A 10803-nucleotide genomic window follows, 5' to 3' on the forward strand; every position below is an offset into this window, starting at 1 on the left:
CTTAGGATTTGAGTCTTCTATGTTGATTGTAGTCCATGTACGCGAGGTGACGAGTGCGTACTCGGACTTATTTGTGGAAAGTTGGCATGTTAGGGTTCTTAGGTCCTTATATTCACTGAGTATGAAGTCGTTCTTGATGTGATTAAGTTCCTATTTACTAGTTTCACCTCTACATGCTTTAATTTGAATTAATTGCTTCAGGATTCACTCTTATTGCCTATTTGACTCTTATTTGACTTAACTGAAGATTTTACCTCTTTTATTGTCATGCTATCTTTTCATAACTGCTTATTTTTAATTGGAATTATTATTATCTCATCCTATAATTGTTCAGTCTTAATTGAGGTTATGATTATCTTTCCACTGCTTATTCTTAATTGAATTGTTAAATATCCTTCGTAATTTCTCAACCTTAAAAGAAGTTAGATATCCTACATCTTAGTCGACTTGTTTTATTTGGAATTATTTGACTCGTGTTAGCTTCCCTGTTGTTGAAATGTATATTGTGGGATCGTTGCTACATATTGGTTTTTCCCATGTTGAGTTGTTTTCTTTACGCCTAACATACTTTTATTGTGGCTATTCCTTGTGAATTGGTTCTACCATTTCTTTGTGATTTAAAGTTCTTGAGCTGATTTACTTGTCGTACTTTGTATTATTGTCATTGTTGTTGTTGTCCTTGTTATGGTGATGCACGAGGTTTCTGTCGTGCTATTGTGGTTATTGTGATGCACGAGGTTTCTGTCATGCGTTTGTTGTTATGGGGTTACACGAGGTTTCTGCGATGCTATTGTTACTATTGATATTTGCACATGCGGCGTGACAAGGAGGGATATATATATATATATATATATATATATATATATATATATATATATATATATATATATATATATATATATGTGTGTGTGTGTGTGTGTGTGTGTATATGGCGAGACAAGGTGGGAACATTATTATGCACGTGTGGCGAGACAAGGCGGGTATTTACTTTACTATTGCACACGTGGCGAGACAAGGTGGGCTATGTCAGGGATTGATTTGTGATGATTTGTGATGGCCTGGGGGCATTCTTGTTGTTGATATTTGTGTAGTGGTACACTTACATGTGTGAGATTTATCTTGTGAACGTTGTGAGAAAAATATTCTACTTGCTGTCCGTTCTATTTTTTTTCCTTATGCATATTTGCTGGTATGGACTATGTTAGGACACTTGCACAAGCATACATGTAGTTAAGCACTCTTATCGGATAAGAGGTGTTCTTGATATTGTTGAGCATATATGCTCACCCTTATTTTCTTGCATTCTATGTGAGAATGGCTCCATTGTCACGTGAGTCGTCAGTGCAGTTATGGGGTATTATGAGGGCACAAGATACCAAGTGTTAGGGTTCTGGTATTGAAACCCGTGAGTTGTGATTTGTCCGAGGTTCGGTACCTCGTGGGGTTTGTTGACTAAAATATGATGTAAAAGCGGTTGTAGTTGCTGAGTTATTACTTGTCACTATTGAATTTGTGATTCCGGATTTATGTTGTGTTCCATTCACTCTTCTGTGTCATTTTTATGGTATTCCACTGATACTTGTTGTTTCCTTTCTTATTGCAATTACTGTATTGTGAGCCATATTGCATAGTCTTTATGTAGATATCATATTTTTGTTGTTCCTATACTTATACTTGTTCAGTTATTAGACTAGTGGGTGTCTTGATTGTTCCTCGTCACTACTTCACCGAGGTTAGTCTTGATACTTACTGGAAACCGCTGTGGTGTGCTCATTCTACATTTCTGCACATTTTTGTGCAGATCCAGGTATTTGTTCGATAGTAGCTGTGCGGGTCGTTGCTGTGGAGACTAAAGGTAAACATGCTGCTATGTTCGCAGGCTTCCAAGGAACCTTCAAGTTTTTATTTTTCACTGTTTATTCTTATTTCTAGACAGTTGTATTTAGATGTTTTCTAGAAAACACTCTGTAGAGCTTATGACTTGTACTACCGGTTTTGGGAATTGTAAATTTTAAGAGATTGCTATTTCAAACTGTTGGATGTTATTTAGATAATGTTGTTGTTTCAATTAGTGTTAGGCTTACCTAGTCTCTAAGACTAGGTGCCATCAAAATAACTAAACGGAGGGGAATTCGGGTCGTGACAAGTTGGTATTAGAGCTCTAGGTTCATAGGTGCTACGAGTCATAAGCGAGTTTAGTAGAGTATTGCGGATCGGTTCGAGAGGCTACAGAACTATTAGGACAATCTCATTTATTTCATTCCTATCGTGCGAGTTTATTGATCTCGGAGTTTGAACTTGTATCATTTCCATTCTCTCACAGATGGTGAGGACACAAGCTGTAGTTATCGATGACGTTGCTCCTGGAGCAGGTGTCGCTAGAGGCAGAGGCAGAGGCCAGCGAGGAGTACATTCTGCAGCCAGAGCACCTACCAGAGCAACAATTGAGGAGCCGCTAGTTGTTCCAGTTGGGGGGCAGGTACCGGAGGTGCCTGCTGTTACCCCCGGACTTCAGGAGACCTTAGCACAGTTATTGAGCATGTTTGGTCCATTGGCTCAGGCAGGGTTGATTCCAGTTGCACCAGCTATTTCACAGACCGGGGGAACAACCTAGACTCCCGCCGCCCACACTCTAGAGCAATGAGTTCATGTTGGTCAGGTTCCAAGTGTCATGGCAACACAACTTGTGGTTCCAGTTCAGCCCGTGGTTAGGGCAACATCATTTGAGGAAGAGCAGCTCAGACTTGCAAGGTTTAAGAAATATGACCCTCCTACATTCAGTGGTTTGGCTTCAGAGAGTGCACATGGTTTTCTGGAGGAGTGCCATCGCATTCTCCACACTATGGGTATTATTGAGATGAGTGGGTTTGCTTTTACTACGTTCCGTCTTAATGGAGCAGCTTATTAGTGGTGGCGGGCATATGGGTTCAATTTTCAAAGATGTTCTTGAGAGAGGTTTTACCTCTTTCCCTTCGGGATGCATGGCGCGCGGAGTTTGAGCGGTTGCGCTAGTGCACTATGTGAGTATCAGAGTATGCTGTGAGATTCAGTGATTTGGCCAGGCATGCACCTGCTTTGGTCACCACAGTTAGAGAGCGTGTCCGTAGATTCATTGAGGGACTCAGGCATGATATTCGGTTCAGCATGGCTCGGGAGTTAGAGTCAGATGTTTCGTTTCAGCAGGTGGTAGGGATTGCTCGCCATGTAGAGGGCATGTAGGATTAGGAGAGAGAGGACAGACAAGTTCATGAGAGAGAGGACAGGGAGGCGAGGAGGCCTTGTAGACCGGAGAGATCTACTGGTCCTTAATTTAGAGACAAGGTACGACCTGGTAGAGGTTTTGTGAATCAGCCAGTTCAGTTTGCACTTCAGGTTTTGCATAGTGTTTCAGGTGCTCAAAGGTCTCAGAGTACCCGAACCGTACAGTTCCCACAGCCACATCAGTAGAGAGGTTGCTTCGAGTGTGGAGATACCAGCCACAGGGTGAGAGATTGTCCTAGACTCCGGACAGGCGTGTCACATCTGAGTATTAAGGCGAGTAGAGGGCGCCCAAGAAGGGAAGGTACGGTCCGTTGATGTGTCTCATATAGTAGGCTTGAGGCCACTGTGCCAGATGATGTCATACAGGTATGTTTTTGATTTGTTACAGAGGGGCACCATTCATATTTTGATTTGATTCTGCTTATCGGGGCGAGTCCCCTATTTGTTGTCCCATATATGGGTGAGTTCAGGACTAAGTATTATGTTTTTGTGTTTGCTCCTGTTAGGAGATTCTATGAGTGATAGCCGTGTCTATCGTTGTTTTAAATTCATTATTGAAAGTTACAAGACTAGAAGTGAATTCATGTTGTCCATTATTGTAGGTTTGATGTGATTCCTGAGTAATTGGTTACGATTTGTGAATTGATATTCTATCGGGGTGAGAGTTTAGTAAGTGTTGTGATTTTATTGGCAGAATTAAGTTAGTGGAAGATTTCAATTGATATGATGTATATTCGTCTTGTGATTCAGAGTTGAGGGTGAGACCATTGCGATTCCATGTGATTTGATATGTTTGAGCTGGGCTGCATGCCGCGGTGGAAGTTATATCAGGATGAGATTCTTGTGATTTGTTCATATACTTTGATTTTTCCTATTTAAATTGATTCGTAGTGTGGTACTGTTAGAGAGTTGTTCATGTCGGGCTTGTTTCCCTTGTTGAGTTTTAGCTTGCGAGGTGTGTGCCCGGTGGTGTTAGTTGTGACTTGTTGATTCGGGTGTATAGTTAATAGGTCTTCATGTTTCTTGCATCGTTGTCAGAGTTGTGGAGGTTTGAGCAGGGTTCTAACGGATATGAGGCTAATTGCCGGTGCTAGTTTTAATTATGGGCAGCTATTGTGATCAGAAATGTTATTATGGGCCTATGTGTGGTGTGTCTTGTTGTGTGGTCGTACCTTGTGGGTGTAGGCATGAGTTGTTGCAGTTGGTTGAGACTGATACCGGTTATGGATTTAGAATCAGGTCTTTTGAAGATAAATGGAAGGTGAGAATTTAGACTCTAAGGCTTATCAGTGTTGATAGAAAGGATAAATTACAGTTGAGATGGTGTCGTCAGGCTTATGTGGATTGGGGTGGCATGGGGTCACCCACGAGCGTATGTTGGATATGTACTTTCAGTGATTTAAATACTTCGAGGCGATTCTTAGCACATTCGAGGACGAACGTTTGTTAAGAGGCGATTCTTGGCATGGGGTCACCCGATCGGTCGTTTTGAGAATTTAAGTCCCGTTCGGCGGCATAAGCCCTTGAGCAGCTTCGTATTATGTGTATTGACTTGCGTGCGTGGTTGAATTCAGTTACCGAATGATTCAGAGTGATTTGGGACACTTGGTTCCTAAAACGGAAGCTTAAGTCTTAGAATTTTGACCATAGTCGGAATTGTGTGAAGACGACTCCGGAATGGAGTTTCGTCAGTTACGTTAGCTCCGTTGGGTGATTTTGGAATTAGGAGCATGTCCAGACTGCAAATTTGAGGTCTGTAGCTGATTTAGGCTTGAAATGGCAAAAATTAAATTTTTGGAGATTTTGACCGGAAGTGGACTTTTTGATATCAGGGTCAGAATGCGATTCCGAGAGTTGAAACAGCTCCGTTATGTTATTTGGGACTTGCCTGCAAAATTTGACGTCATTCCGAGTTGGTTTGATAGGTTTCAGCACGAGTTTTAGAAGTTGGAAGTTTTGGAAGTTCATAAGTTTGATTCATAGTGCGATTTATATTTTCGGCGTTGTTCGATGTGATTTGAGACCTCGAACGAGTCCGTGTTAGGTTATGAAACTTGTTTATGTGTTTAGACGGGGTCCCGGGGGCATCAGGTGTGTTTCGGATGGCCCTCAGGCCAATTTCTTCTATTTTTGGATTGTTGGTTTCTGGTGTCTGGTACTCTCTTTCGCGATCGCGTAGCTCCAGTCGAGATCGCGTAGCTCCAGTCGCGATCGCGTAGTGTTCTGTTGATCTGCCCCTTTTTTTTCTTCATCGCATTCGCATAGTATCTCACGCGATCGCGAAGGTCTGCTTTCTTCTACTTTGCGTTTGCATTTGTTGCCTCGCGTCCGCGTAGTAGAAATTAGGAGCTAGGGGCTGTTCGCTATTTCTTCTTAGCGTTCGCATTATTTGCCCCGCGTTCGTGTAAGCTCCTGCCAATTGTTCATCGCGTTTGCGTCCCTTCACTCGCGATCACGAAGGGTCTTTCTTGGCAGCCTCAATTCTCTTCTCCGCGATCGCGACCAAATCTCCGCGATCGCGATGCGTAGTCATCTGGGGAGAATATAAGTTTTCCAAATCTAGGGTTACGCCAATTTCACTATATTTTGACTTGTAGAGCTCGGTTTTGAGCGATTCTTGATGGGTTTTTCAGGCAATTTGATTGGGTAATTGTTCCTCATCTAGAATTTTATATATTTCATGATTTTATCTTTATATTTATCATTTAATTTATGTTTTGAGTAGAGGAAAATGGTAGTTTTTGAAGAAAATTTCCAAAATGAAAAATCATGATTTGAGGGACGAAAAGGTATCGGAATTTGATAATTTTTTTATGGTTAGACTCATATCGGAATGGTGTTCGGGTTTTGCAAAATTTGTCGGGTTTCGAGGTGCGAGCTCGAGGGTCGACTTTTAGACTGACTTTTAGATTTTGATAAAGATTGAAACTTTATGATCCAGAATAGTCTTTTATGAGTTTTATTTGTGCTTTGGAGTTATTTTGATTAGATTTGAGCCGTCTGTAGGTCATTTCACCTGAGAAGTTCATTTTGAGTATCGGTCTGTCTTCTTTGAGGTAAGTATCTTGCCTAACCTTGTGTGGGGGATTTCCCCTTAGGATTTGAGTCTTCTAGGTTGATTGTAGTCCATGTACGCGAGGTGACGAGTGCGTACTCGGACTTATTTGTGGAAAGTTGGCCTTTTAGGGTTCTTAGGTCCTTATATTCACTAAGTATGAAGTCGTTCTTGATATGATTAAGTTCCTATTTACTAGTTTCACATCTTCATGCTTTAATTTGAATTAATTGCTTCTGGATTCACTCTTATTGCCTATTTGACTCTTATTTGACTTAACAGAAGATTTTACCTCTTATATTGTCATGCTATCTTTTCATAACTGCTTATCTTTAATTGGAATTATTATTATCTCATCCTATAATTGTTCATTCTTAATTGAGGTTATGATTATCTTTCTGCTGCTTATCCTTAATTGAATTATTGAATATCCTTCGTAATTTCTCAACCTTAAAAGAAGTTAGATATCATACATCTTAGTTGACTTGTTTTATTTGGAATTATTTGACTCGTGTTAGCTTCCCTGTTGTTGAAATGTATATTGTGGGATCGTTGCTACATATTAGTTTTTCCCTTGTTGAGTTGTTCTCTTTACGCCTAGCATCCTTTACTGTGATTATTCCTTGTGAATTGGTTCTACCGTTTCTTTGTGATTTACAGTTCTTGAGCTGATTTACCTATCGTACTTTGTATTATTGTCATTGTTGCTATTGTACTTATTGTGGTGATGCACGAGGTTTCTGTCGTGCGGTTGTGGTTATTGTGATGCACAAGGTTTCTGCCGTGCGGTTGTTGTTATGGGGTTGCACGAGGTTTCTTCCATGTTATTGTTACTATTGATATTTGCACATGCGGCGTGACAAGGTGGGATATATATAGATATGTGGGTAGCGCATGTGGCGAGACAAGGTGGGAACATTATTATGCACGTGTGGCGAGACAAGGCGGGCATTTACTTTACTATTGTACACGTGGCGAGACAAGGTGGGCTGTGTCAGGGATTGAATTGTGATGATTTGTGATGGCATGGGGGCATTCTTGTTGTTGATATTTGTGTAGTAGTACACTTACCTGTGTGAGCACCCTCCACTTCCAACTAAGAGGTTGTGAGTTCGAGTCACCCCAAGTGCAATGTGGGGAGTTCTTGGAGGGAGGGAGTCGAGGGTCTATCAGAAACATTCTCTCTACCCCAGAGTAGGGGTAAGGTCTGCGTACACACTACCCTCCTCATACCGCACTAGTAGGATTATACTGGGTTGTTGTTATTGTTGTTGTTGTTGAGGTACTATTTATTGGTTTGTACATGGCACCCTTATTAAAGAATTTCAATACAACCTCTGTAACATCCTCTCCAATTAAGTGCTATGCCTTTTGTAGAAGTAGGCATTGAATCCATCCCCTCCTGGAGCCTTGGAATCTCCTATTCCTTGCAATTCTTGTACCACATCATATTTAGTGAAAGGGGAGATGAGTTGTAGTTGTTGAGATCTTGTAAGTCCTGGACTTTTCCTCAATATACTAAGATTAATAGCAGGTATACTATTAGATGAATTTCCTAGTAATCTTCTGTAGAAACCCACTACTTCTTGCTCAATGCCTTCTGTTGTTTTAATCAAGCTTCTATCATCAGCTGTAAGCATTTTAATCTGGTTCTGTGAAATTCTTCCTTTCATACTGGCAAAGAAGAATGATGTGTTAGAGTATCCCAATTTAAGCCATTGAACTCTTGATCTTTATTTGTATATGCTTTCCTCTACCATTCTCCACTTTTTCAACTGTTGTTTAATAATTTTTTAATTCTCAAACATATCAGCAAGTGTTATAGTGTTCCTTATCTGAGCTTATATGCTAGCTAGTGCCTCCCTTAGTTGCAGAACCTTACTGGCCGTTCCTGCAAATTCCTTCCTGTAAAGACTTTTAATAGAAGCCTTCACATTTTTTAAGTTTTGCCAAATGCTTATCATGCTTCCTTCCCTATACTATATTTTCAAATTCTAGATGATCAACTAAGCAGTTAAAGAATATGAAAGGTTTCCCGTTATTATCCATTGATGTTTCCAGTTCTATACGTAGTGGAGAATGATCTGAGAAATGAGGATCCATCCCATTGACTTGCATTGGAGGCATATTCAACATTCACGGTGCATTAACAATAGCTCTGTCTATTCTTCTGTATACATGGCTATTTGTCCATGTATATGACTTTCCCATAGTTGAAAAATCAGTCAATCTGTAGTCTTCGATCAGAGCCCTGAAGTCCTTAATTTTATTTTCCTGCACTGCAGTACAATTCACCCTATCCTCTATATCTAGTATTGCATTAAAATCACCCATGATTAGCTAGGGGCTATTTGTCTTTGAGTCTAAATCCCTTAGTGCAACACAAAGCACATTGATGGGCAATTGTATGTAATCCATAGATAGCAGTAAAAGCAAACTGATTGCTAGAATTAATAATATGAACTATCCTATGTATGAATTGCATATGATTATGAAACATATTAAACTGAATGCTATTTGGATCCCAAATGATCCATATCCGGCCTCTTCCATTAGAAGTAACATTGGAACACCAGCTCCACCTAGCTGCACATTTATTTATAATTTGCTTTGCCTTATTGTCTTGTACTCTTTGTTCAACTCTTGCTATAAGACTGATCTTATTAATCTGCAAGAACAATTTCATGTCCTTTTGCTTATATATCTTATTGAAACCCCTCACATTCCATGTAGCTATCTTCATGTAGAGTTAGGATGGGTTGGTGCTTCTTCTACGTCTGCTCCTATGCAACCTTGAAGATCATCATCATCAAAACATTTTATGCTTTCCTCCTGTATTTTCACTCTTAATGGAGAGAATCCATTAGTAGTGGTGAGAATTTGCTGAGATGGGATTGTTTGTCCTCCCCTTCCTTTTACTTTTTGCCATACTTGTTGGTCTCCATCTAATATTTGTGGCTCACTCTGCTAAGGCAAATTTGGAAAGCTAACCCACAATGATATTGTCTTTAGGACTTCTATATAAGTTAAAATCAGCTGACCATGACTTCAGTATTATTGGCTTCGTTCCCATAGTGTGTGGCCCTGAGTATAGCACCTCATTTTTATCTTCCATGTTGCTGAATAGTATAACAAAATATCCTTCATTATAGTAATAAAGTTTTGGCTTAGTAGCAAAATTCTATTGTGAGGCTATAAACCGCTCCTATTATACACAAATTACAATCCCCTTTTTATCTTTTACAAAAAAAAATTAAATTTTTAGTGATCCAATCTAGAAAAATATAGTATTGCATAAGTAAAAATATCCATGATATAAGAAGAAGAGGAAGAAGGTGATGTATAGATTGTACAAGTACTATACATATTATACACTAGAATAGTGTGTAGACACTTTTTTTATACATTGTTGAACAATATATATATTTTTCATACACTTAAAATATACAATATGCTCGGAATACACTAAGAATACATTATCAAACTCGGAAAATACTGTATATAAAACTTTTAAATACTATATAACTGTAAATATACATCTTCTATACACATAAAACATCTATATACAATTTTTATACAAAAATACACTTGCACAATATGTATCAATCGTGTATAAATTATGTATATAATTTGTATGTCTTATACTATATACATATTGTGTAGTATATATACACTATATAATCATGTATAAAAAAAATTCAATATACGCCTTGGATACACAAACACATTCGGAATACACTTAATATACACAAAGTACATTGCCAAACTTTGGATACAATGTATATACAACTTTTATACATAGAATAATAATATACATATAACTTTTATATAAAACTATAATACAAATTATCGTATATATGTACAACTCTATATATGTGTATATAAAATATTTAATACATTATATATATATATATATATATATATATATATATATATATATATATATATATATATGGGTTTGCGCATTCTAGGTAACAGGCCATATGATTCAATCATTTTGTCAACATCTGTGGCACCATTGATAGCAGTAAGAAGTTATTGCATGTATCCTCTTCTTAAACATCTACACTGTGTTCATCATCTGCCTCACCGCCAATGTTAACCTCATCTTCTGATTGCATATGATTGTATTCATCTTCTCCAAGCCCATTAGAAAAGGATTTTTGACACTCCTCAATTACTGTTTTCATACCATGTACCTAGGAAGAGACATGCTCCCTAGAATCTGAGTGGATAGCCATAGTTACAGTTGCATTTGGTATTGCTGCAGACCTATTTTCAGAACCTCCACCCCTTGTGCTATATCAGATATGTTGCTCTTTTGAATATCCAAGATTCTGTGATCCATCAGCACTTGTAGAACTGAGAAGTTTCTGTGCATTTTTTTGTTTCCTCATCTGCCTCCTCTTTTTCTGACTAAGGTTATTTTTTTGTTTTGTGTAGTAATCTCTGAAGTAGAAATAGTCTTTCCTTTATCAACCTTGCTT

Source organism: Nicotiana tabacum, chromosome 19 (assembly GCF_000715075.1).
Source record: "Nicotiana tabacum cultivar K326 chromosome 19, ASM71507v2, whole genome shotgun sequence".
NCBI classification, from domain to species: Eukaryota; Viridiplantae; Streptophyta; class Magnoliopsida; order Solanales; family Solanaceae; genus Nicotiana; species Nicotiana tabacum.